Source organism: Nerophis ophidion, linkage group LG14 (genome assembly GCF_033978795.1).
Source record: "Nerophis ophidion isolate RoL-2023_Sa linkage group LG14, RoL_Noph_v1.0, whole genome shotgun sequence".
Taxonomy (NCBI): Eukaryota; Metazoa; Chordata; class Actinopteri; order Syngnathiformes; family Syngnathidae; genus Nerophis; species Nerophis ophidion.
Window position 1 is genome coordinate 35873094 of NC_084624.1, and position 21428 is coordinate 35894521.

Genomic DNA, 21428 nt, shown 5'->3' on the forward strand with positions numbered 1-21428 from the left:
CAGCTAAAAGTCGTCTGCTTTAACCGCATAATTACACGGTATTTTGGATATTTGTGTTGCTGAATCCCTTGCAATTTGTTCAATTAATATTGGAGAAGTCACAGTAGAAAGATGGAGTTGGGAAGCTTTAGCATTTAGCCACACAAACACACGGTGATTCCTTGTTTAAAATTCACGGAGGTGAAACTTTACTATTGATCACAGCAAACATGGATCCCGACCGAATGTCAACCGGCAGGTTTCGGTGAGAAAATTGTGGTTAAAAAGTCGCTTCTTACCGGAGATCAGCTGAGCTTGTGCCGCCCATAAAGCTGCCGTCGACTTCCCTGAGACACTGCGCGTCAACACACCCCTCCGACTACCAGGTACTGTTAAACTCACTAAAACAATAGCAACACAATAGAAAGATAAGGGATTTCCCAGAATTATCCTAGTAAATGTGTCTAAAAACATCTGAATCTGTCTTAATGCAATCGCATTTTTTTTTTCTCTAGTCCGTCGCTATCAATATCTTCAAACATACATTTTTTATCCTCGCTCAAATTAATGGGGAAATTGTCGTTTTCTCGGTCCGAATAGCTGTTTTTGTTGGAGGCTCCCATTAGAAACAATGTGAAGATGTGCGGAGCCATTAACATGTGACGTCATCGTCTGCGACTTCCAGTAGAGGCAGGGCTTTTCTCTTAGCACCGAAAGTTCCGAATTTTATGGTCGATGTTCTCTACTAAATCCTTTCAGCAAAAATATGGCAATATCGCGAAATGATCAAGTATGACACATAGAATGGACCTGCTATCCCCGTTTAAATAAGAAAATCTCATTTCAGTGGGCCTTTAATATTGGACTGGACACCTAACAGACGGCAACTGAGCTAATTTTATTTGTACTGTACGAGGATTTTAATTGTACTGTATGACGTCAATATTGGACTGGAAACCTAACAGGCGGCAACTGAGCTAATTATGAAAGAAGGAAACCATTAATATTGCAATTCAAACAGAAGCATCATTTTAATTGGTTTATTTTGTACTTCCCTTTATGTCATTCGTGCATCCTAATTAAAGGTCCCAATTAAGTGAGTCAGGCGAAGAAGATCCACTAAAACGAGTGTAATAGTGACAGAGTTACAGATACTCTGCCGTCCTACAGATGGAATGGCTCAGAAAAAAAACCAAAAAGGTCACAGTAAGTCAAGAAAACAAGCCTTTTCCTGAGCCAAACACGGCCCACTGCAGAGCCTTTACCGCGCCAGTCCACTCGATGCTTCCAACGCCTGTGCAAATAGATAACCAAGGCATTATACTCATTATCACATTAGTGGTTTTTATCACATATGAAACACTCATCATAATGAGTGGTTGTGTTAAAGCCAATTCAACCCATCACAGTTTACAGATGTGAGCCGCACCGCTGAGCTGATCCCAGCAAAATTCAGGTAAAAATGTTAAAAGGCCGCTGATGGCAGCCATCTATCTATCCATTTTCGACCATGTGTCCCTTTCGGGGTCGAGGAGGGTGATAGAGCCTATCCCAGCTGCATTTGGGTCGAAGGCGGTGTACACCCTTCACAGTAACGACAGTCAAACTGCCTTAAAAATGACTTGTTTTTTATGAGGTAAAACATGTCATATTGCAGGAATAAAATTATAGTGTTTAAGCGAGGGGTGTTACAAAGTTATTCTTGTTTCACTTTTCCGAGAAAAACGTGATTCTCGTAATAATACAACTTCAGGTCTATAACGTTTTCTTCTAGTCACAAATATAAGGTTACATCTCTATTTTCTCTATTTTGTTTCCATTTAAACCCCCATTATTTACTTTTATTTAAATTGATCTCAACTCTGTACACTGCTGCTGGAATTTTAATTTTCCTGAAGGAACTCTCCTGAAGGAATCAATAAAGTATTATCTATCTATGTACATATTTCATCTCTTAAAACTACAACTTCATTCTCGGAAGACTATGACTCTTTTTTTTTTTTTAATGAGAAGTATGTTTGTTTGTGTTCTCGTAACATCCAAACCAGGGGTGTCAAAGTCATTTTAGCTCAGTGGCCGCATGGAGGAAAATCTATTCCCAAGTGGGCTGCTATAGTAAAATCATGGCATGATAACTTAGAAATAAAGACAACTCCAGGTTGTTTTACTTCGGCCAAAAATAGAACAAGCACATTCTGAAAACGTACAAATCACAAATAATCCTCTGGACAAAACCCTTCCAGTTCGTTGAAAATTCTGAGGATATGGATGCAGCTTCAAAAACAAAAGGAGCTTAGACTCGGTCTCAGTGTATCTACAAAGCCAGGATCATACTTCAAGTCACAGTCTTTCTGGGATTGAACAAAAAAACACATGTGAATTTTTCTAGGTATCAAATACATCATTTGTCATGTGTTTGTCAATCTTGTTTGGTGTGGCGCCTATTAGTAAGTGTTAAAGTTGTTTATATCACAACCATCAGTGTACTCTGTATAACACTGTATGCCTTTCAATCTTGTACGTGTGATCGCGGAAGCTGCACACATGTTGCCGGACTAACAATCAGTTTGTACATGTTGTTGAAGGTGTCAAAGGCAATGGCTTCACAGCACGCCCATATTCTTGTCATCAGGATGAACGCCATTGTATATTCGCGAGAACGTTAGCGGCTCCAATTGTCTTCATTACTCTGTGAAACGGGTTTAAATAGTTTTGTGAGTGTTAAAGTTGGCCGACCTCTGATGTATTTCAGCGGGCGGTTGCGGTTCTGATAAAATGTTGGTTCGGGTGGACGGCGGGTGGATGACTACTTTGGTGATGCGGTTGTGGATGATATAATTGCCTATCCGCGCCTCTCTAACAGAGACATTCTGGGGCAACGAAGGTGCCAAATGATGTATTTGAAGCAGAAGACGTAAAACGACAGGTTTTAAGTTTCATGTGGGTGGAGGAGGAGGAGCCAAAGTCACCCTTTACCGTGTACCTCTTGCTTGGCCCCGGTATAAACCGTTTGCTTGCCAAACAGAATTGCTATTGGGACATCCAATGGACACATTTAGAACAGTAGTTTATTTTGTTAAAAAAAACAAACAAGAAAAAACAGCTCATTTTAATACTTGGCAAAGTCATCACGCGAGCCAGATAAAACCTGTTTGCGGGCCTGATCCGGCCCGCGTGCCGTACGTTTGACACCCCTGATTTAAACAGTTTTTCCTTGAGAAATTAATGGCTGTACTAATGTGTGCATTTTTAGTACACAATCTCTCTGCCAGGGATTGCTATCATGATGAATGTGAGGGGGACATGTCCATCCTTTCCCCTGTGTCATCTGACCCCACACTCCAAATTGATTAGTAACACAAAGAAAAAAATAACAAACACAATTTTCCCCTAATTTTCATGTAGAATATATATATATATATATTTTATTATTATTATTTTTTTTTCAGACAAAGGGAGTTCTTAAACATCCTAGTCTTGAATCCATGTGATTAAAGTATTGAAATGTGCCGACCACATCATCTCATTTGGATGGAGGAATACCGTCCTGACCATAGTTTGAGGGTGTAAATACCATCTGTGCCCAGCCTCAGCCTTCAAGCTGCAGCTGAACTCCACTCCTTCACAGTCCAGCACACATAATTATATGTTATTTTTGGTGGATTTCAGAAAAATTTCACTCAAAAAGTAAGAGCGGGATATGAACACCGCCGCCACAGAGCTGCATGTTTCCTGTGGTTAAACAATTATCGACGGCTTGCAGCTCGAGATGTTTTCCCGACATCAGACATCCCATAATGTCACAGATGACATGCACATAATGTGGTCTAGATGGAGGCTACAAATCTTGACACGCTTCCTGCAGCTCTCAGATCATATGGAAGAAATAGCATGAAGTAAACTGAGAACAATTGATCTTCTTTGAAGGGAACCTAGGAGGATTATCCTCTTTCCTGACTTCTAAACGTTGTAAAATGTTGGATACTTGTTTGAAAAAATGCAAAAGCGTCAAATCAAAAGGTTAATGTAATTGGGTGTGAGCTTGCATGCAGTTTTGGAGGCTTCTGAATGCTGTTTTGACGTCTTGTTTTTAACAATGGGCCATTTGTGATGTCCCAAATTGACAGTTGTACTAAGGTAGGCATTTTTAGTACTGTATTTTCTGGACCATATAAGGCGCACTGCCGATGAATGGTCTATATTCGATCTATTTTCAAAGGGAGTCAATATTATAATTTTTTTTTCGAAATGTGAAAGACTTCCTTGTGGTCTACATAACATGTAATGGTGGTTCTTTGGTCAAAATGTGGCATAGATTATATTTTACAGACCATCTTCAAGCCGCTTTCTGACAGTCTCTTCAGGATGCACCATTTTGTGGGCGGTCTTATTTACGTGGTTCACCTTCGGCAGCGTCTTCTCCTCGTCATCTTTGGTGTAGCGGTGTAGCGTGCAAGGACGGGAGTGGAAGAAGTGTCAAAAGATGGAGCTAACAGTCCTAATGACATTTAGACTTTACTTAAATCAGAAACGTCTAAACGGAACTCTCTCATATCCAAAGTTCCTTGGGTAATTAATGTAAACTCACTACACCGGTATGTTTTAGCGCTTTCATGGCGAGTTTACTGACAGATATAAGTAAGAACTTTAAACTATTTTATATTAGAAATGGCAACAGTGGAGGATGAATATTCTATAATAAAAATATACAGAAAAAGAAGAAGTTTATCGACTACGGTGTCGTCACGGACTACAAAAGCGGACTCGTACAATTTTTGAGCGCCGTGTATAATGTTGTATATTTTTAATGGAACATATAAAATGTTGGTGTTGTTTACTTGAGTTATATTGCAGTCTACACGTATCTCTTATGTTTGACTGCCATCATATTACAGTCTACATGGATCTCTTGTGTTTGACTGCCATCTACTGGTCACACTTATTTCACAATCCATCCATTTTTTACCACTTGTCCTTTTCAGGGTCGCTGGAGCCTATCTCAGCTGCATTCTGGTGGAAGGCGGAGTACACCCTGGACAAGTCGCTACCTCATCGCAGGGCCAACACAGCTAGAGAGACAACATTCACACTCACATTCACACACTAGGGCCAATTTAGTGTTGCCAATCAACCTATCCCCAGGTGCATTTCTTTGGAGGTGGGAGGAAACGTTAGTACCCGGAGGGAACCCATACAGTCACGGGGAGAACATGCAAACTCCACACAGAAAGATCCCGAGCCCGGGATTGAACCCAGGACTACTCAGGACCTTTGTATTGTGAGCCAGATGCATTAACCCCTTTTTCCACCGTGCTGCTCGCTATGTCTATACTTCCATGTTTATTTGTCTTTGACATTTTACAAATGTCAAATGCACTAGTAAGTACAAGTTAAATTAGCCGAAACTCGGATGAAAAACAAAGCACCTGTGTGACATAACTTTTTTTGATAAAACAGAAGATAAATCAGTATTATTTTAATCTAATACCAACAATATCTGACATGGTGTTTGTCTGCGAGATATATATTTTCAACAGATTCATTCTGATAAATTTGGAAAGGGTGGGGCGTGGAAGGTTTAAATTGCAATCTGAGAATGCCTTCATACACCGACTCAAAAAATGGGTTATCCACGTGACTGTTGGGCAACAGTCATATTTCGACCACACAGGCATGTGTTAAATGAGGGTTACAATCATCGCAGGTCTGCTTCAAATGTAAAGTTGAGAAAATGAACGCAAGTAGAGAGAGAACGTATATTAAAATCGAACCTGGCAGAGCTCTGCTGTCAAAATAATAGGCCTGATATGAGAGACTCATGATCAAGGCCACGCTGAACCGTTTGAACGTAAATGGGAACTGAACGTATAATGACACGCACAACAGTCGACCCAACTTCTTTACATGCTGCCATGACATCCCCCACACTGCAGAGATGAGGTGAAAAATCAAAGCCTTGCATAGAATATCACTACCTAAAGGCCTACAGAAATGAGATTTTCTTATTCAAACGGGGATATCAGGTCCGTTCTATGTGTCATACTTCATCATTTTGCGATATTGCCATATTTTTGCTGAAAGGATTTGGTAGAGAACATCGATAAAGTTTGCAACTTTTGGTCGCTAATAAAAAAGCCTTGCCTGTACCAGAAGTAGCAGACGATGTGCGCGTGACGTCACTGGTTGTAGAGCTCCTCACATCCTCACGTTGTTTACAATCATAGCCACCAGCAGCTAGAGTGATTCGGATCGAGAAAGCGACAATTTCCCCATTAATTTGAGCGAGGATGAAAGATTTGTGGATGAGGATAGTGAGAGTGAAGGACTAGAAAATGGGTGTCAAACTCCGGCCCGCGGGCCAAATTTGGCCCGGCGTGTAATTTCACTTGGCCCTTGAGGCAATATCAAAATAACATTAGAGCTGGCCCGCGGCTGTAACACCGCATTCACCGCTAATACTCTTACTTGCCAACCCTCCCGATTTTCCCAGGAGACTCCCGAAGTTCAGTGCCCCTCCCAAATTTCATCCGGGACAAGAATATTTGGGGTGGGCTTTAAAGGCACTGCCTTTAGCGTTCTCTACAACCTGTCTCCACGTCCGCTTTTCCTCCATACAAACAGCGTGCCGGCCCAGTCACATAATATATGCGGCTTATACACACACACACACAAGTGAATGCAAGACATACTTGGTCAATAGCCATACAGGTCACACTGAGGGTGGCTGTCTAAACAACTTTAACACTGTTACAAATATGCGCCAGAATGTAAACCCACACCAAACAAAAATGACACATTTCGGGAGAACATCCGCACCGTAACACAACATAAACACAACAGAACAAATACCCAGAATGCGTTGCAGCACTAACTCTTCCGGGATGCTACAATATACACCCCCCGCTATCACCAAACCCCGTCCACATCAACCCCACCGCCCAAAAGAGGCATTACATTTTTATTTAAATTTTATTTGATATGCCATTGATATTTTTTTGTTATTATTATTTGAAACTCGATTTTGCATGTCACTATAAAGTTATATAAGCCTTGCTTGTTCAATATTCAATGCAAAACTTGTTTGGGTCCCTATTAAAATGTTAATTTGTTCAACCTCGGCCCGCGGCTTTGTTCAGTTTTAAATTTTGGCCCACTCTGTATTTGAGTTTGACACCCCTGGACTAGAAGAAAAAAAAAATAAGACGAGGGCAGTGGGAGCGATTCAGATGTTATTAGACACATTTTCTATGATAATTCTGGAAAATCCCTTATCTGCCTGTTGTGTTACTAGTGTTTTAGTGAGATTATATAGTCGTACCTGAAAGTCAGAGGAGTGTGGTGACCGCCAGTGTCTCTGAGGGAACCATGGAGGAGCCAAGAAAGTCGCAGCTGCCTCTTTGACAGCTGCAGGAAGAACGACACAAGCTCCGCTCATGTTTACGGTAAGAGCCGACTTATTACCACAATTTTCTCACCGAAACCTGCCGGTTGACATGTGGTAGAACCATGTTCGCTTGACCGCTCTGTTCCATATTAAAGCTTCACAACAAAGAAAGAAACACCGGCTGTGTTTGTGTTGCTACAGCCGGCCGAAATGCACCGCTTTCCACCAACATCGTTCTTTTTTGTAGTCTCCATTATTAATTGAACAAATTGCAAAAGATTCAGCAACACAGATGTCCAGAATATTGTGTAATTATGCGATGAAAACGGACTACTTTTAGTCGTGAGTGGTGCTGGGAGAACATGTCCGCTACCACCGGTGACGTCACGCTCACGCGTCGTCATTCTGCGACATTTTCAACAGGATACCTCGCGGGAAATTTAAAATCGCAATTTAGTAAACTGAAAAGGCCGTATTGGCATGTGTTGCAATGTTAATATTTCATCATTGATGTATAAACTATCAGACTGCCTGGTCGGTAGTAGTGGGTTTCAGTAGGCTTTTATAGTTACCCCTTTTTTAGTTTTTTACATAGACATCAAACACGGAACGCCAACTAATTAATACTGGCTTTCATCACTACGCTTCACTGCCGTATGTTGCAATTAGCGTTGCTTTGCCACTCCAATGGTTACCGATACAGTATGTGACAATGGATGCCAATCATTGATTGTGTAAGCTTACACTAAAGTTAGACTTCACATCATCCGCAACAGGCCACATCTCAGGCCCCTTCTACACTATGCCTGCTAAGGTTATCCTGGGTAAATTCCGCCTAACCTTATTGTTGTCCACACACACACACACACACAATGATCGTTTAAGGGCCCCTTTGCCCTTTCAGTTCGCCGGCGCAACGCGACCTAGTACGCATGCGCAGAAACTGTGCTCGTCATAGTCACCTTCAGTGTTGCTTTGTGTGAAAGTTACGTTTAAGAACTTATCTGAACAATATCCAGTGTTGTGGTATTTCAATTAACTGGAATCTAGTGTGCTGTGGGGCCCTATTGTAGTGAATCACACCTGAGCCATAATAAATCAATAAACTCTTTAAAGGCCTACAGAAACCCACTACTACCGACCACCCAGTCTGATAGTTTATTTATCAATGATGAAATATTAACATTGCAACACCTGCCAATACGGCCTTTTTAGTTTACTAAATTGCCCATTTAAATTTTCCGCAAATTATCCTGTTAAACGTCGTGGATTGATGACGCGTGGGCGTGACATCACCGGTTGTAGCGGACATGTTCTTCCAGCCCAATCCAAGCTATAGGTAGTCTGCTTTAATCGCATAATTACACAGATTTCCGGACATCTGTGTTGCTGAATCTTTTGCAATTTGTTCAATTAATAATGGAGACTACAAAGAAGAAAATGTTGGTGGAAAGCGGTGTATTGCAGTCGGCTTTGTTTACATTCCCTAAAGATGACGGTGAAGCTTTAATACGGAACAGAGCGGTCAAGCGAACATGGTTCTATACCACATGTCAACCGGCAGGTTTTGGTGAGAAAATTGTGGTAATAAGTCGGCTCTTACCGTAGACATGAGTGGAGTTTGTGTCGTTCCTCCTGCAGCTGTCAAAGAGGCAGCTGCGACTCTCTTGGCTCCTCCGTTGCTTCCCTCAGAGACACTGGCGGTCACCACACCCCTCCGAGTTTCAGGTATGACCATATAATCTCACTAAAACACTAGTAACACAATAAGCAGATAAGGGATTTTCCAGAATTATCCTAGTAAATGTGTCTAATAACATCTGAATTGGTCCCACTGCCCTCATCTTTTTTTCTTCATTTTTTTATCTAGTCCTTCACTCTCACTATCCTCATCCACGAATATTTCATCATTCGCTCAAATTAATGGGGAATTTGTTGCTTTCTCGGTCCGAATCGCTAGAGCTGCTGGTGGCCATGATTGTAAACAATGTGCGGATGTGAGGAGCTCTACAACCAATGACGTCACGCGCACATCGTCTGCTACTTCCGGTACAGGCAAAGCTGTTTTATTAGCGACCAAAAGTTGCAAACTTTATCATCGATGTTCTCTACTAAATCCTTTCAGCAAAAATATGGCAATATTGCAAAATGATAAAGTATGAGACATAGAATGGACCCGCTATCCCCGTTTGAATAAGAAAATCTCATTTCAGTAGGCCTTTAAGTAAATAATGTGATAAAGAACATTTGAAATCAATCAATCTTGCGATCTAGATATCTGGTCAGGACACTCCTCACTCTTTTGCCTTCACCTTCATTGTCCATTCGTTTTTGGTGACTTTATATACTCTGATTGGCAACACTAAATTGGCCCTAGTGTGTGAATGTGAGTGTGAATGTTGTCTGTCTATCTGTGTTGGCCCTGCGATGAGGTGGCGACTTGTCCAGGGTGTACCCTGCCTTCCGCCCGATTGTAGCTGAGATAGGCGCCAGCGCCCCCCGCGACCCCGAAAGGGAATAAGCGGTAGAAAATGGATGGATGGATGGATGGATATATACTCTGGACCGAGACGTTGAGTCCGCGACATACATGGCGGACAATAACTGATACAGTCTGCTTTGCCAATCCAACAGCATTTTTCGTTTTTCATAGTCTTCTCTGGACAGCCAGGTAATACAAAGCACACACTACCACATCTACAGGAGCCCACATTGTCGTTGTCTCTCCTTCGACAAATGGACAACATTTTTAGGTAAGTAGAAACACAGCTGACCTGGCCATTTGAAAGTTCTCTTGGCGTCTGAGATGTGTTGTATCTGAAATAGCTGCATTTGCGCGTTTTCTTCTCTTAAGGTATTCGTGTGTGATTTCAACAAGTGTCTGTACAGACGGAAGGAGAAACACGGGCATGTCTGGATGACTCACCTCCATATTTCCAGTGGTTAGCTCCGAGTTACGAAACCGCTTTATTATGAAGCTGGCTGTGGCACGTTCTTTCTAAAGTCACTTCCTGTGTTGGGCACGGTCTTTCTGGCGTCATTTCCTCTCCGAACTCCATTTATAAACGATCAATGATAAATAAATAAATGATAAATGGGTTGTACTTGTATAGCGCTTTTCTACCTTCAAGGTACTCAAAGCGCTTTGGCACTACTTCCACATTTACCCATTCACACACTGATGGAGGGAGCTGCCATGCAAGGCGTTAACCAGCACCCATCAGGTGCAAGGGTGAAGTGCCTTGCTCAGGACACAACGAACGTGACTAGGTTGGTACTAGGTGGGAATTGAACCAGGGACCCTCGGGTTGGGCACGGCTACTCTCCCACTGCGCCACGCCAATGAGTCCATACAAAGCCAGGATCCGAAGATTCAAGAACTAGACGGCGCACTTATCCGTGTAAAAAATGATCTAAGGAGGGGAACCTTAAATAATGGTTTAGTGTGGATGAAACGGGGCTTAGGCTAAATAATTATTAAATTAAGGGGTTATCCGGCTTAGTGTAGACATGGCCTTTGCGTATATTTAGGATCGCAATACACTGAACGGCCCGCATGTTGGCTGTTAGGTAGGGTGTGGTATAGTATGCTCTTTATCGTCATCGCACCAGTATAACATTTCATTTTTACCACAAACCCGTTCAAGATTAGACAAACATTGTTTAAGAACAGAACGAGACCGGTGATGGGTCGCCACTTATGGCGCCCCATTAAAGGTGGGGGAGAATGAGTAAAACTAAAGTCGGTCTGAGACTTGGCTCCTATGGGGGAGGGGGCACAGGGCTCTTGTCCACACGCAAACGCATAATTTTGTCCTTAAAAATGCAGACTTTTGCAAACGCTGGCCAAGGTGAAGACTTGCAAAACTCTCTGCTGAGCTTATGCATGTATGCGCCACAAACAGAGATGTGTACTCTTCTGATGACCTCACAGTTGTGTGCTGTCATCTCCAAAGCTCAACACAAACTATAAAATGACTCATCGTGTGTTTGAACCTAAACTTTCTGTTCTTTCCACTGTAGCGCCAAGGACAGTTGGCTGTTTTGGATAAGATCGCTGTCGGACCTTCAGCAAGGCTTTTTCCCTTTGTGTCATAAAAAAGATGCAATTTTATCTCATGTTTTTAATCCTTATTTAACAACAGATCATGTGCGTAGTATAACGACTAAAAATATCCTTTCTCTTAGTTTGTGTGTACAGGCGTTAAAGGCCCACTGAAATGAGATTTTCTTATTTAAACGGGGATAGCAAGTCCATTCTATGTGTCATACTTGATCATTTCGCGATATTGCCATATTTTTGCTGAAAGGATTTAGTAGAGAACGTCGACGATAAAGTTCGCAACTTTTGGTGCTGATAAAAAAAGCCTTGTCTTTACCGGAAGTCGCAGACGATGACGTCATAAGGGTGAGGGCTCATCACGTTTTCATATTGTTTTTAATGGGAGCCTCCAGCAGCAAGAGCTATTCGGACCGAGAAAACGACAATTTCCCCATTAATTTGAGCGAGGATGAAAGATTTGTGGATGATGATATTGATAGCGAAGGACTAGAAAAAAAAAAAATATATATATATATAAAGTTTAAAAAAAGGCGATTACATTGGGACGAATTCCGATGTTTTTAGACACATTTACTAGGATAATTCTGGGAAATCCCTTTTCTTTCTATTGTGTTGCTAGTGTTTTAGTGGGATTAAATAGTACTTGATAGTCGGAGGGGTTTGTCCACGGGTGTCTTGAGGCCAGTGCCTGAGGGAAGTCAACAGCAGATACAAAGAGTCCACAGATCTCCAGTAAGAGGTGACTTTTTAACACAATTTTGTCACCGAAACCTGCCGGTTGACATGTAGTCGTGATCCATGTTCGCTTGACCGCTCTGATCCATAGTAAAGCTTAATTTTAAACAAGGAATCACTGTGTGTTTGTGTGGCTAAAGGCTAAAGCTTCCCAACTCCATCTTTCTACTTTGACTTCTCCATTATTAATTAAACAAATGGCAAAAGATTCAGCAACACAGATGTCCAGAATACTGTTTAATTGCGCGATGAAAAGAGACGACTTTTAGCCGCAAATAGTGCTGCGCTAATATTTCCTGACAGTCCGTGACGTCACGCGCACGCGTCATCATTCCGCGATGTTTTCAACAAGAAACTCCGCGGGAAATTTAAAACTAAACCGGCCGTATTGACATGTGTTGCAATGTTAATATTTCATCATTGATATATAAACTATCAGACTCAGACTGCGTGGTCGGTAGTAGTGGGTTTCAGTAGGCCTTTAAAGACAACATACACTTCAGTGCACATGTAATATATCTCTATGTTGATGACTAAATGCTTTAGAATTCCACTATAGTTTTTCAGCGGCAATACACACATGCGTGCGCATTAGGCACAAAAATTTCAAGAAGTTTCCGTGGCTACTTGTTACTGTGGGCTAATTTTAGAAATAATGTACAATTAACTGCGCATGTAATATATCACCGTGGGGCTGATAAAACATGTTATAATTCCACAAGTGTTCATATTTTGCCTAAGGATCTGTGTAACTGCAGACTGGTTTTAAAAATAATGTACATGTTTTTGTACGTCTAGTACAGGGGAGTCCAAACTACGGCCGGCAGGCCACATTTGGACCGCGAGACGCCATGAGTTTAATATTGAGTCCAATCGAAGGGAAATTTCAATTCACTTTATATCCTGCTGACTTGTCACCAACATGTGGGCAACATGAGTAATTCTAATCTACGACCACTTACCTTCTGAATGTAAACAAAGCGCAGCATTCACTTACAGCATATGACCCAATGCTAACAACCTTCCCTAGTCATGGTGCAGAAAAAAAAGCTAACCAACACAAAATGCCAACAGACCTGGTCACGCATACCCCAATATAACACCTGTGGATTTGTGGATATTATAAAAAAAACAAAAAACACAGATGCACCATAAAATTAAAAAAAAATCGGAGTTATACCCATTTAAATCCATTACAACGCATGATGGGAGAAATGCAAAGCTTCTAAGGAGGTTGTCATGTAGGTAAACAAGGTAGGAGTCTAACTTTTACATACTCTTAATATTTAATTATTTCTAATTATATATCAATTATATTAATATAATATGTACACCTACTTAATATATATATATATATATATATATATATATATATGTATATATATATCCTGACCTCATGGTAAACTACCGACCGGTGTCTCACCTTCCCTTTATTTCGAAAATCCTCGAAAAAATTGTTGCGGAGCAGCTAAATGAGCACTTAGCGTTTAACAATCTATGTGAAACCTTTCAATCCGGTTTCAGGGTAAATCACTCGACTGAGACAGCCCTCGCAAAATTGACTAATGATCTATTGCTAACGATGGACTCTGATGCGTCATCTATGTTGCTGCTCCTCGATCTTAGCGCTGCTTTCGATACCGTCGATCATAATATTTTATTAGAGCGTATCAAAATACGAATTGGTATGTCAGACTCAGCCCTGTCATGGTTTAACTCTTATCTTACTGATAGGATGCAGTGCGTCTCCTATAACAGTGTGACCTCGGACTATGTTAAGGTAACGTGTGGAGTTCCCCAGGGTTCGGTCCTTGGCCCTGTACTCTTCAGCATCTACATGCTGCCGCTAGGTGACGTCATACGCAAATACGGTATTAGCTTTCACTGTTATGCTGATGACACCCAACTTTACATGCCCCTAAAGCTGACCAACATGCCGGACTGTAGTCAGTTGGAAGCGTGTCTTAATGAAATTAAACAATGGATGTCCGCTAACTTTTTGCAACTTAATGCCAAAAAAACGGAAATGCTGATTATCGGTCCTGCTAGACACCGACCTCTATTTAATAATACAACTTTAACATTTGACAACCAAATAATAAAACAAGGTGACTCTGTAAAAAATCTGGGTATTATCTTCGACCCAACTCTCTCCTTTGAGTCACACATTAAAAGCGTTACTAAAACGGCCTTCTTTCATCTCCGTAATATCGCTAAAATTCGCTCCATTTTGTCCACTAAAGACGCCGAGATCATTATCCATGCGTTTGTTACGTCTCGTCTCGATTACTGTAACGTATTATTTTCGGGTCTCCCCATGTCTAGCATTAAAAGATTACAGTTGGTACAAAATGCGGCTGCTAGACTTTTGACAAGAACAAGAAAGTTTGATCATATTACGCCTGTACTGGCTCACCTGCACTGGCTTCCTGTGCACTTAAGATGTGACTTTAAGGTTTTATTACTTACGTATAAAATACTACACGGTCTAGCTCCAGCCTATCTTGCCGATTGTATTGTACCGTATGTCCCGGCAAGAAATCTGCGTTCAAAAGACTCCGGCTTATTAGTGATTCCTAGAGCTCAAAAAAAGTCTGCGGGCTATAGAGCGTTTTCCGTTCGGGCTCCAGTACTCTGGAATGCCCTCCCGGTAACAGTTCGAGATGCTACCTCAGTAGAAGCATTTAAGTCTCATCTTAAAACTCATTTGTATACTCTAGCCTTTAAATAGACCTCCTTTTTAGACCAGTTGATCTGCCGCTTCTTTTCTTTCTCCTATGTCCCCCCCTCCCTTGTGGAGGGGGTCCGGTCCGATGACCATGGATGAAGTACTGACTGTCCAGAGTCGAGACCCAGGATGGACCGCTCGTCGGGACCCAGGATGGACCGCTCGCCTGTATCGGTTGGGGACATCTCTACGCTGCTGATCCGCTTCAGATGGTTTCCTGTGGATGGGACTCTCGCTGCTGTCTTGGAGCCACTATGGATTGAACTTTCACAGTATCATGTTGGACCCGCTCGACATCCATTGCTTTCGGTCCCCTAGAGGGGGGGGGTTGCCCACATCTGAGGTCCTCTCCAAGGTTTCTCATAGTCAGCATTGTCGCTGGCGTCCCACTGAATGTGAATTCTCCCTGCCCACTGGGTGTGAGTTTTCCTTGCCCTTTTGTGGGTTCTTCCGAGGATGTTGTAGTCGTAATGATTTGTGCAGTCCTTTGAGACATTTGTGATTTGGGGCTATATAAATAAACATTGATTGATTGATTGATATATATATATATATATATACTTCCAGACTTCTGATTGGACAAAATGTGCATGACAGCCAGTTGGGTTAATGTGTAGACAGAGACAGTCTTGAAACTACACTTGTGTGGATGCAGATTGTTATAACCCCAGATATGCGTTTTTGAAACTATCCGTATTTGTGTGGACATGGTCTCACTTTGTTCATCGTATTCAGTGCCTGAGCTTGTCTATTTAACAGTAAAATTAACTGAACACAGTGAGCCATCCATAGTCTTTGGTCTTGGTGAGAGGAGAGCGGGTTGCCAGCTTATACACACACACAGGAAGATTGTACGGACAGAGAGCCTCTCTTCTTGTCGGTAAGAAGTACTACAAAGTAACACAAATTACCAGGAAAAAATATGATCACAAAGCCCAATGTCCCTTTGTGACAGTATTTCAGCTTCAAAGTGAATGAACCCGTCCACAAGGACGAACAAGTGAGAATGCCGTGATGGCAAAAAAAAAAAAAAACGGGGGCGGCCAGACCTATAGTTTTTTCCAACGGGGGAAAACCATTTTAAGATGTTCAATATTCATTTAAGTTATATTTTTGCTTACAGAAAGAAAAGTTTATTTAATTTTTTTCAATTTATTTTTCTTAATCTGAATTAGAATCACCATTGTTGGCCAAGTATGTAACACACAAGGAATTAGACTTGGTACTGTGCTCCTTTTGTTATTTAGGATAACGAAAAGTTATTCCAATTACAGTAAATACAAAGGTAAACAATTCTACAGTAGCTAAAAATAAAAGTCTATACCATTTTAAATGGTTATTTGCAGTATTATATATTACGATTACATTTCATTATAAACACTGTATAGTTGTTATCGGTTATTTTGTCAGTTTTTGGGCATGATAAACGCAAATATTTTTAAATTATTTCATATTGTTCTAACATCTGTGTTGGCCCTGCGATGAGGTGGCGACTTGTCCAGGGTGTACCCCGCCTTCCGCGCGATTGTAGCTGAGATAGGCGCCAGCGCCCCCCGCGACCCCGAAAGGGAATAAGCGGTAGAAAATGGATGGATGGATGTGGCATCTTGACACAAGAATATGTTAACCGTCTAAAAGTAACATGTCTTCCTTTACTCTTTATGCATTTTGTATGCATAAAATACAAAACTCAATCACATTTTTGGAGAGAAATATCGCAATTAGCTTAGTTCTCAAAATCTTGCAGCCCTTGAACTAATTAACAATGAGGAAAACCAAGATAAATGTGCTGCAAATCACAGAAACCAAACAGGAAACTTTGACGAAACAAGAGCAAAAGGACAGGAAGCGATACCAAAGAAAGGAAAATAACGAATAATGTCCAAACTGTCATGTGAGAACATGACACAGTTCAGCAAGTTGCTGTTTTGTTTCTGTTATTCAATCCGATATATTCGGAATACTTTGATGTGGGTAGCCACGAGCCAAGAGAAAATTTTAACAATGATTATAACAAAAAAATGTCCTTGATTTTAATGTTATTTCCTGGACTTGCTTTCCACAATTGTGGTGGTGTCTTAAACCAGGTGCTCCACCAATCTTTAACTCTACTGAATACAACAACAATTATATGATCCTTCGAAACCACGGCATTTACAAAATTGTTGGTTCATGTTAATTTCCATCTGCAGTCCATTTATGGTGCATCTAACATCCACAATTAAAATGACACAGGATGTAAAATACACAACAATATTGAAATTACATAATGACAGGCAATTTAAAATACAAGTACGATACATAGAGGGTACAAATCAGTGGGCGGTCGAGTTACAGTATTTTGGCAGCTTCATTTAGTACAGAAGTATATAAAGTGCAGCAGTTTTTATCAAACAAAGTCCACATACAGTGCAGTAGCCATCAGATGGTACCCATAAGGTAGGGTTGTACGGTATACCAGTATTTGTATAGTATCACGATACAAATGAATCATATTCAGTCCTATACCGCCTCTAGAAAGTACCAGTCTTTTTTTCATTAAAAAAAAAAAACTATATTATGTTTATAAACTCAGGAAATATGTCCCTGAACACATGAGGACTTTGAATATGACCAATGTATGATCCTGTAACTACCTGGTATATATATATATATACACACACACATATATATATATGTGTGTATATATATATACACAGTATATATATACACACACATATATATATAATGATTATTTTTTTGCAAATAATCATAATTTTAATTTATAAATGCAGACAACACGATAAGTTATTTCTGTTCAACCTCAATCACTCAGGCTTTTTATGTCATCCAGGATCGCTTATTTGATCTTAAATCAGTTTTGAATACAGATACAAGTCAAGGGACGGCGTGGCCCAGTGGAAGAGTGGCCGTGCGCAACCTGAGGGTCCCTGGTTCAAATCCCACCTAGTACCAACCTTGTCACGTCCGTTGTGTCCTGAGCAAGACACTTCACCCTTGCTCCTGATGGGTGCTGGTTAGCGCCTTGCATGGCAGCTCCCTCCATCAGTGTGTGAATGTGTGTGTGAATGGGTAAATGTGGAAGTAGTGTCAAAGCGCTTTGAGTACCTTGAAGGTAGAAAAGCGCTATACAAGTACAACCCATTTAAGGGTGCTGCTGGAAAACATTCCAAATATAGTAACGTCAAAAGGAAAACCTATAGAGCAGGTTTTAAATCACGGGTTTTACTCTCGACCAGGAGCTTTCATTTTAAAGCCCATGTTAACAACCTGGTCTCTAAACTTCGGGTTACACCGACTTTCTTGCCAACAATTGGAGACGTGCTTTATTTGAGTGCTTCATTTAAACGTCTCCAGTCCTTGGACATGGTTTTTCATTCAGCACTAAGATATCTTACTGGCTGTCATCCTCTCACCCACCACAGTCAACTGTATTTGAAATCATACTTATTTTCATTGAGCGCATGCAGATACACACATTGACTGACTGTAGTTTATTAGGCTATTTTAGGTGTAATGCCTCCCTACTGCATACTTTGTTACAAGGGAAAAAAACTGCTCCTGTGCATTACGTTCTAACTTCATGTACGGACTGAATTTGTTGCCTCTCTGGCAGTGCCTGTGTTTTCAAAAGGTGTAAATCTTAAATAGTTTCATTGTCTTACAGTTTCCTTTCATGCGTCTTAAAATGTATCTTAACTTATTATCTTTCGGTAACTACTCCATGACATGTGCTGCTGACCTCTTGGCCAGGTCACACTTGTAAAAGAGATCTTGTGGTTTCTTTTCTGGTTTAATAAAGATTGAATAATAGGGTTCAGAGGAGGCCTTGGCATTGGCAAGGACTTCATGGTACAGTACGTATCACCGTACAATACCAGGGTTTCCCCTGAATGTAATTGATCGTAGCGCATCGCCACAGCAAAATAAGAGCCGCCACACCAAAAAAAAATGAGGATTTTTTTTTTTTTTTTTTTACATGGAAACAATTTAGGTAATGTATGAATGAATATACTGAATATACCGTATTTTACGGACCATAGAGCACACTGGATTATAAGGCGCACTGCCGATGAGCGGGTCTAGTCAGGTCTATTTTTCACACAAAAGGCGCACCGGATTTTAGGACGCATTAAAGGGGTCTTATTATTATTATTTTTTTCTAAATGTAAAACACTTCCTTGTGGTCTACATAATGGCCGATCCATAATGGTGGTTCTTTGGTCAAAATTTTGCATAGATTATGTTTTACAGACCATCTTCAAGTTGCTTTCTGACAGTCTCTTGAGGATGCAATGTTTTGTGGGTGGTCTTATTTACGTGGCTCACCTTCAACAGCATCTTTTCTCCTTCATCTTTGTTTCAAGGACGGGAGGGGAAGAAGTGTCAAAAGATGGAGCTAACCGTTTTAATGACATTCAGACTATAATTAAATCAATACCGCAGCAGCATCTTCTCATCCGTGGCTCACTAGTGCAACAACAAGGAAATGTGTCTGCCCGGAACTCTCTAATAACTAAAGTTCCTTGGGTGAATAATGTAATCTCACTACACCGGTATGTTTTAGTGCTTTCATGGCGAGTTTACTGACTGATATAAGTAGGAACTTTACAGTACTTTATATTAGAAATGGCAACGGCGAAGGATGAATGTCCCATAACAAGAAGATAACAGGAAAAAGGAAAAGCTCATCGACTACGTTGTCGACCCGGACTACAAAGGCAGAAGCGCGCAAATTTTCAGGATGCATGTAGATCCCAAATACAGATCAGCAGGGACCAGAAGGTAAGAAAAGTTGTGAAGCACAGTACAATCCATCAACGGTGCGGCTTCATAGCTTAACAAAGTCCTACTAAAATATCTTGATAGATTTTTGTGCGCCGTGTGTAACGTTTTGTATTTTCAATGGAACATATAACATTTTGGTGTTGTTTATTTGAGTCATATTGCAGTCTACACTTATCTCTTATGTGTGACTGCCATCATAATGCAGTCTACACTTATATATTATGTGCGACTGCCATCTACTGGTCACAATTTTCCTTTCACCATGTACCAAATAAAAATAGCTTCCAGGTCGGTAAGCAGAACCAAAATTAGTCCGTACAGTAGGCGCACCGTGTTGTAAGGCGCAATGTCGAGCTTTGAGGAAATTAAATTATTTTAAATGCGCCTTATAGTCCGAAAAATACGGTAGTCTACCTACGGTTGGCCCTAATTAGTTTGAAAAACATCTGAAATATCATAAAAATTTTCCTTTTAATTTGTTTTGAAAAATGTGCATCTATATCTATATAAGCACAACAGCCTGATTAACCCTGGAACAGAGTTAGCATTCGGCAAAAAGAAGGAGGGAAAAAAGTTAGAAAAATAGAAATTTGAAATTAGTAATGCATTTCTTGTTCAAATTTAACTTTGACATTACTACCGGCAATAATGTCTCACTTTACGCTGTGTGCATCTTTAAACAAGTGTTTGGACATCTCTGTGTTGTTTTTTTCGGTTACTCTGGCTTCCTCCCACATTCCGATTGGCCCTGCTAATTTCCGTTAGCCTGTCAATGAGCTGGTCCATTATGCGTAGCATTTAGCTATTACTCAGCTATTTCTTCTATATTTTCAATAATTGAGTTGTCATCTTTTTCCAGATATGCTGTAAAATCCTTTTTTTGAGATTTTTTAATCATAGTATTATAATAAGCACATATCAAGTTTCAATTATATTATTTTTATGTTTGTAAAGCAATTGTTCATAATAGTAAGTAAACAGTAGTAATAATTTGTTGCAGCCTCATTATACATAATCTTTTTTTATACTTTTTATATTTGTCCTCATTTTCCTTTGTTCGATGCTTAATAAATTCATTGTAAAGCCTATTTTTCTTTTTACAGGCTTTTACTAAAGGCTTTGTTACCATGGTTTCTTCCTCTTTTTAGTATTTTGCTTACATTCTCTCAATGGACAATAACGGTCATAAAGTGTCAGAAATGTATCCAGGAATCTATCGAATGCTTCATTAGTATCCTCCACAAAAACATTTTGCCAATCCTGATTTAAAAGATCAGCCTTGAATGCCTTAAATGCTTCTGGTGATTTTATTTAACAAAGTTATTTGTCTTTTTGTTTGTACATTTCGCTCCTTGTTTATTTGGATCACTGTAAAGACAGACAAGTGATCACTTACATCAGTCACTAAGAGTCCACTTTTTCTCTTCCCATCAAATACATTTATAAAAATATTGTCAATCGGGGTTAAGCTGTCCTTTGTTATTCTGCTAGGTTTTACAAATAGTGGAAAAAAACTCAAGCTAAACATAAGATTAAAGGGGAACATTATCAGCAGACCTATGTAAGCGTCAATATTTACCTTGATTTTGCAGAAAAAAAGACCATATGTTTTTTTAACCGATTTCCGAATTCTAAAAAGGTGAATTTGGCGATTTAAACGCCTTTCAATTGTTCGCTGTCGGAGCAATGACCTTTCACCCGTGATGTTACAATGGGAAGCAATCCGCCATTTTCTCAAACACATTACAAAC

At 40.4% G+C, this 21428-nt stretch overlaps 1 protein-coding gene and 1 long non-coding RNA gene across 3 annotated transcripts in view; one reads left to right on the forward strand and one right to left on the reverse strand.

Annotated features, from left to right (window-relative positions):
- LOC133568956 (uncharacterized) overlaps positions 1–10424 on the forward strand; it is a 32785-nt gene extending 22361 nt beyond the window's left edge. Inside the window, exons 3-4 of the long non-coding RNA XR_009809712.1 lie at positions 10017–10116; positions 10218–10424. This is a non-coding gene — a long non-coding RNA (uncharacterized LOC133568956). The remainder of the gene's footprint in view (positions 1–10016; positions 10117–10217) is intronic.
- Positions 1–21428, reverse strand: part of pth1r (parathyroid hormone 1 receptor) — a 213176-nt gene that overhangs the window by 171264 nt on the left and 20484 nt on the right. The gene's annotated exons all lie outside the window — the stretch shown is intronic.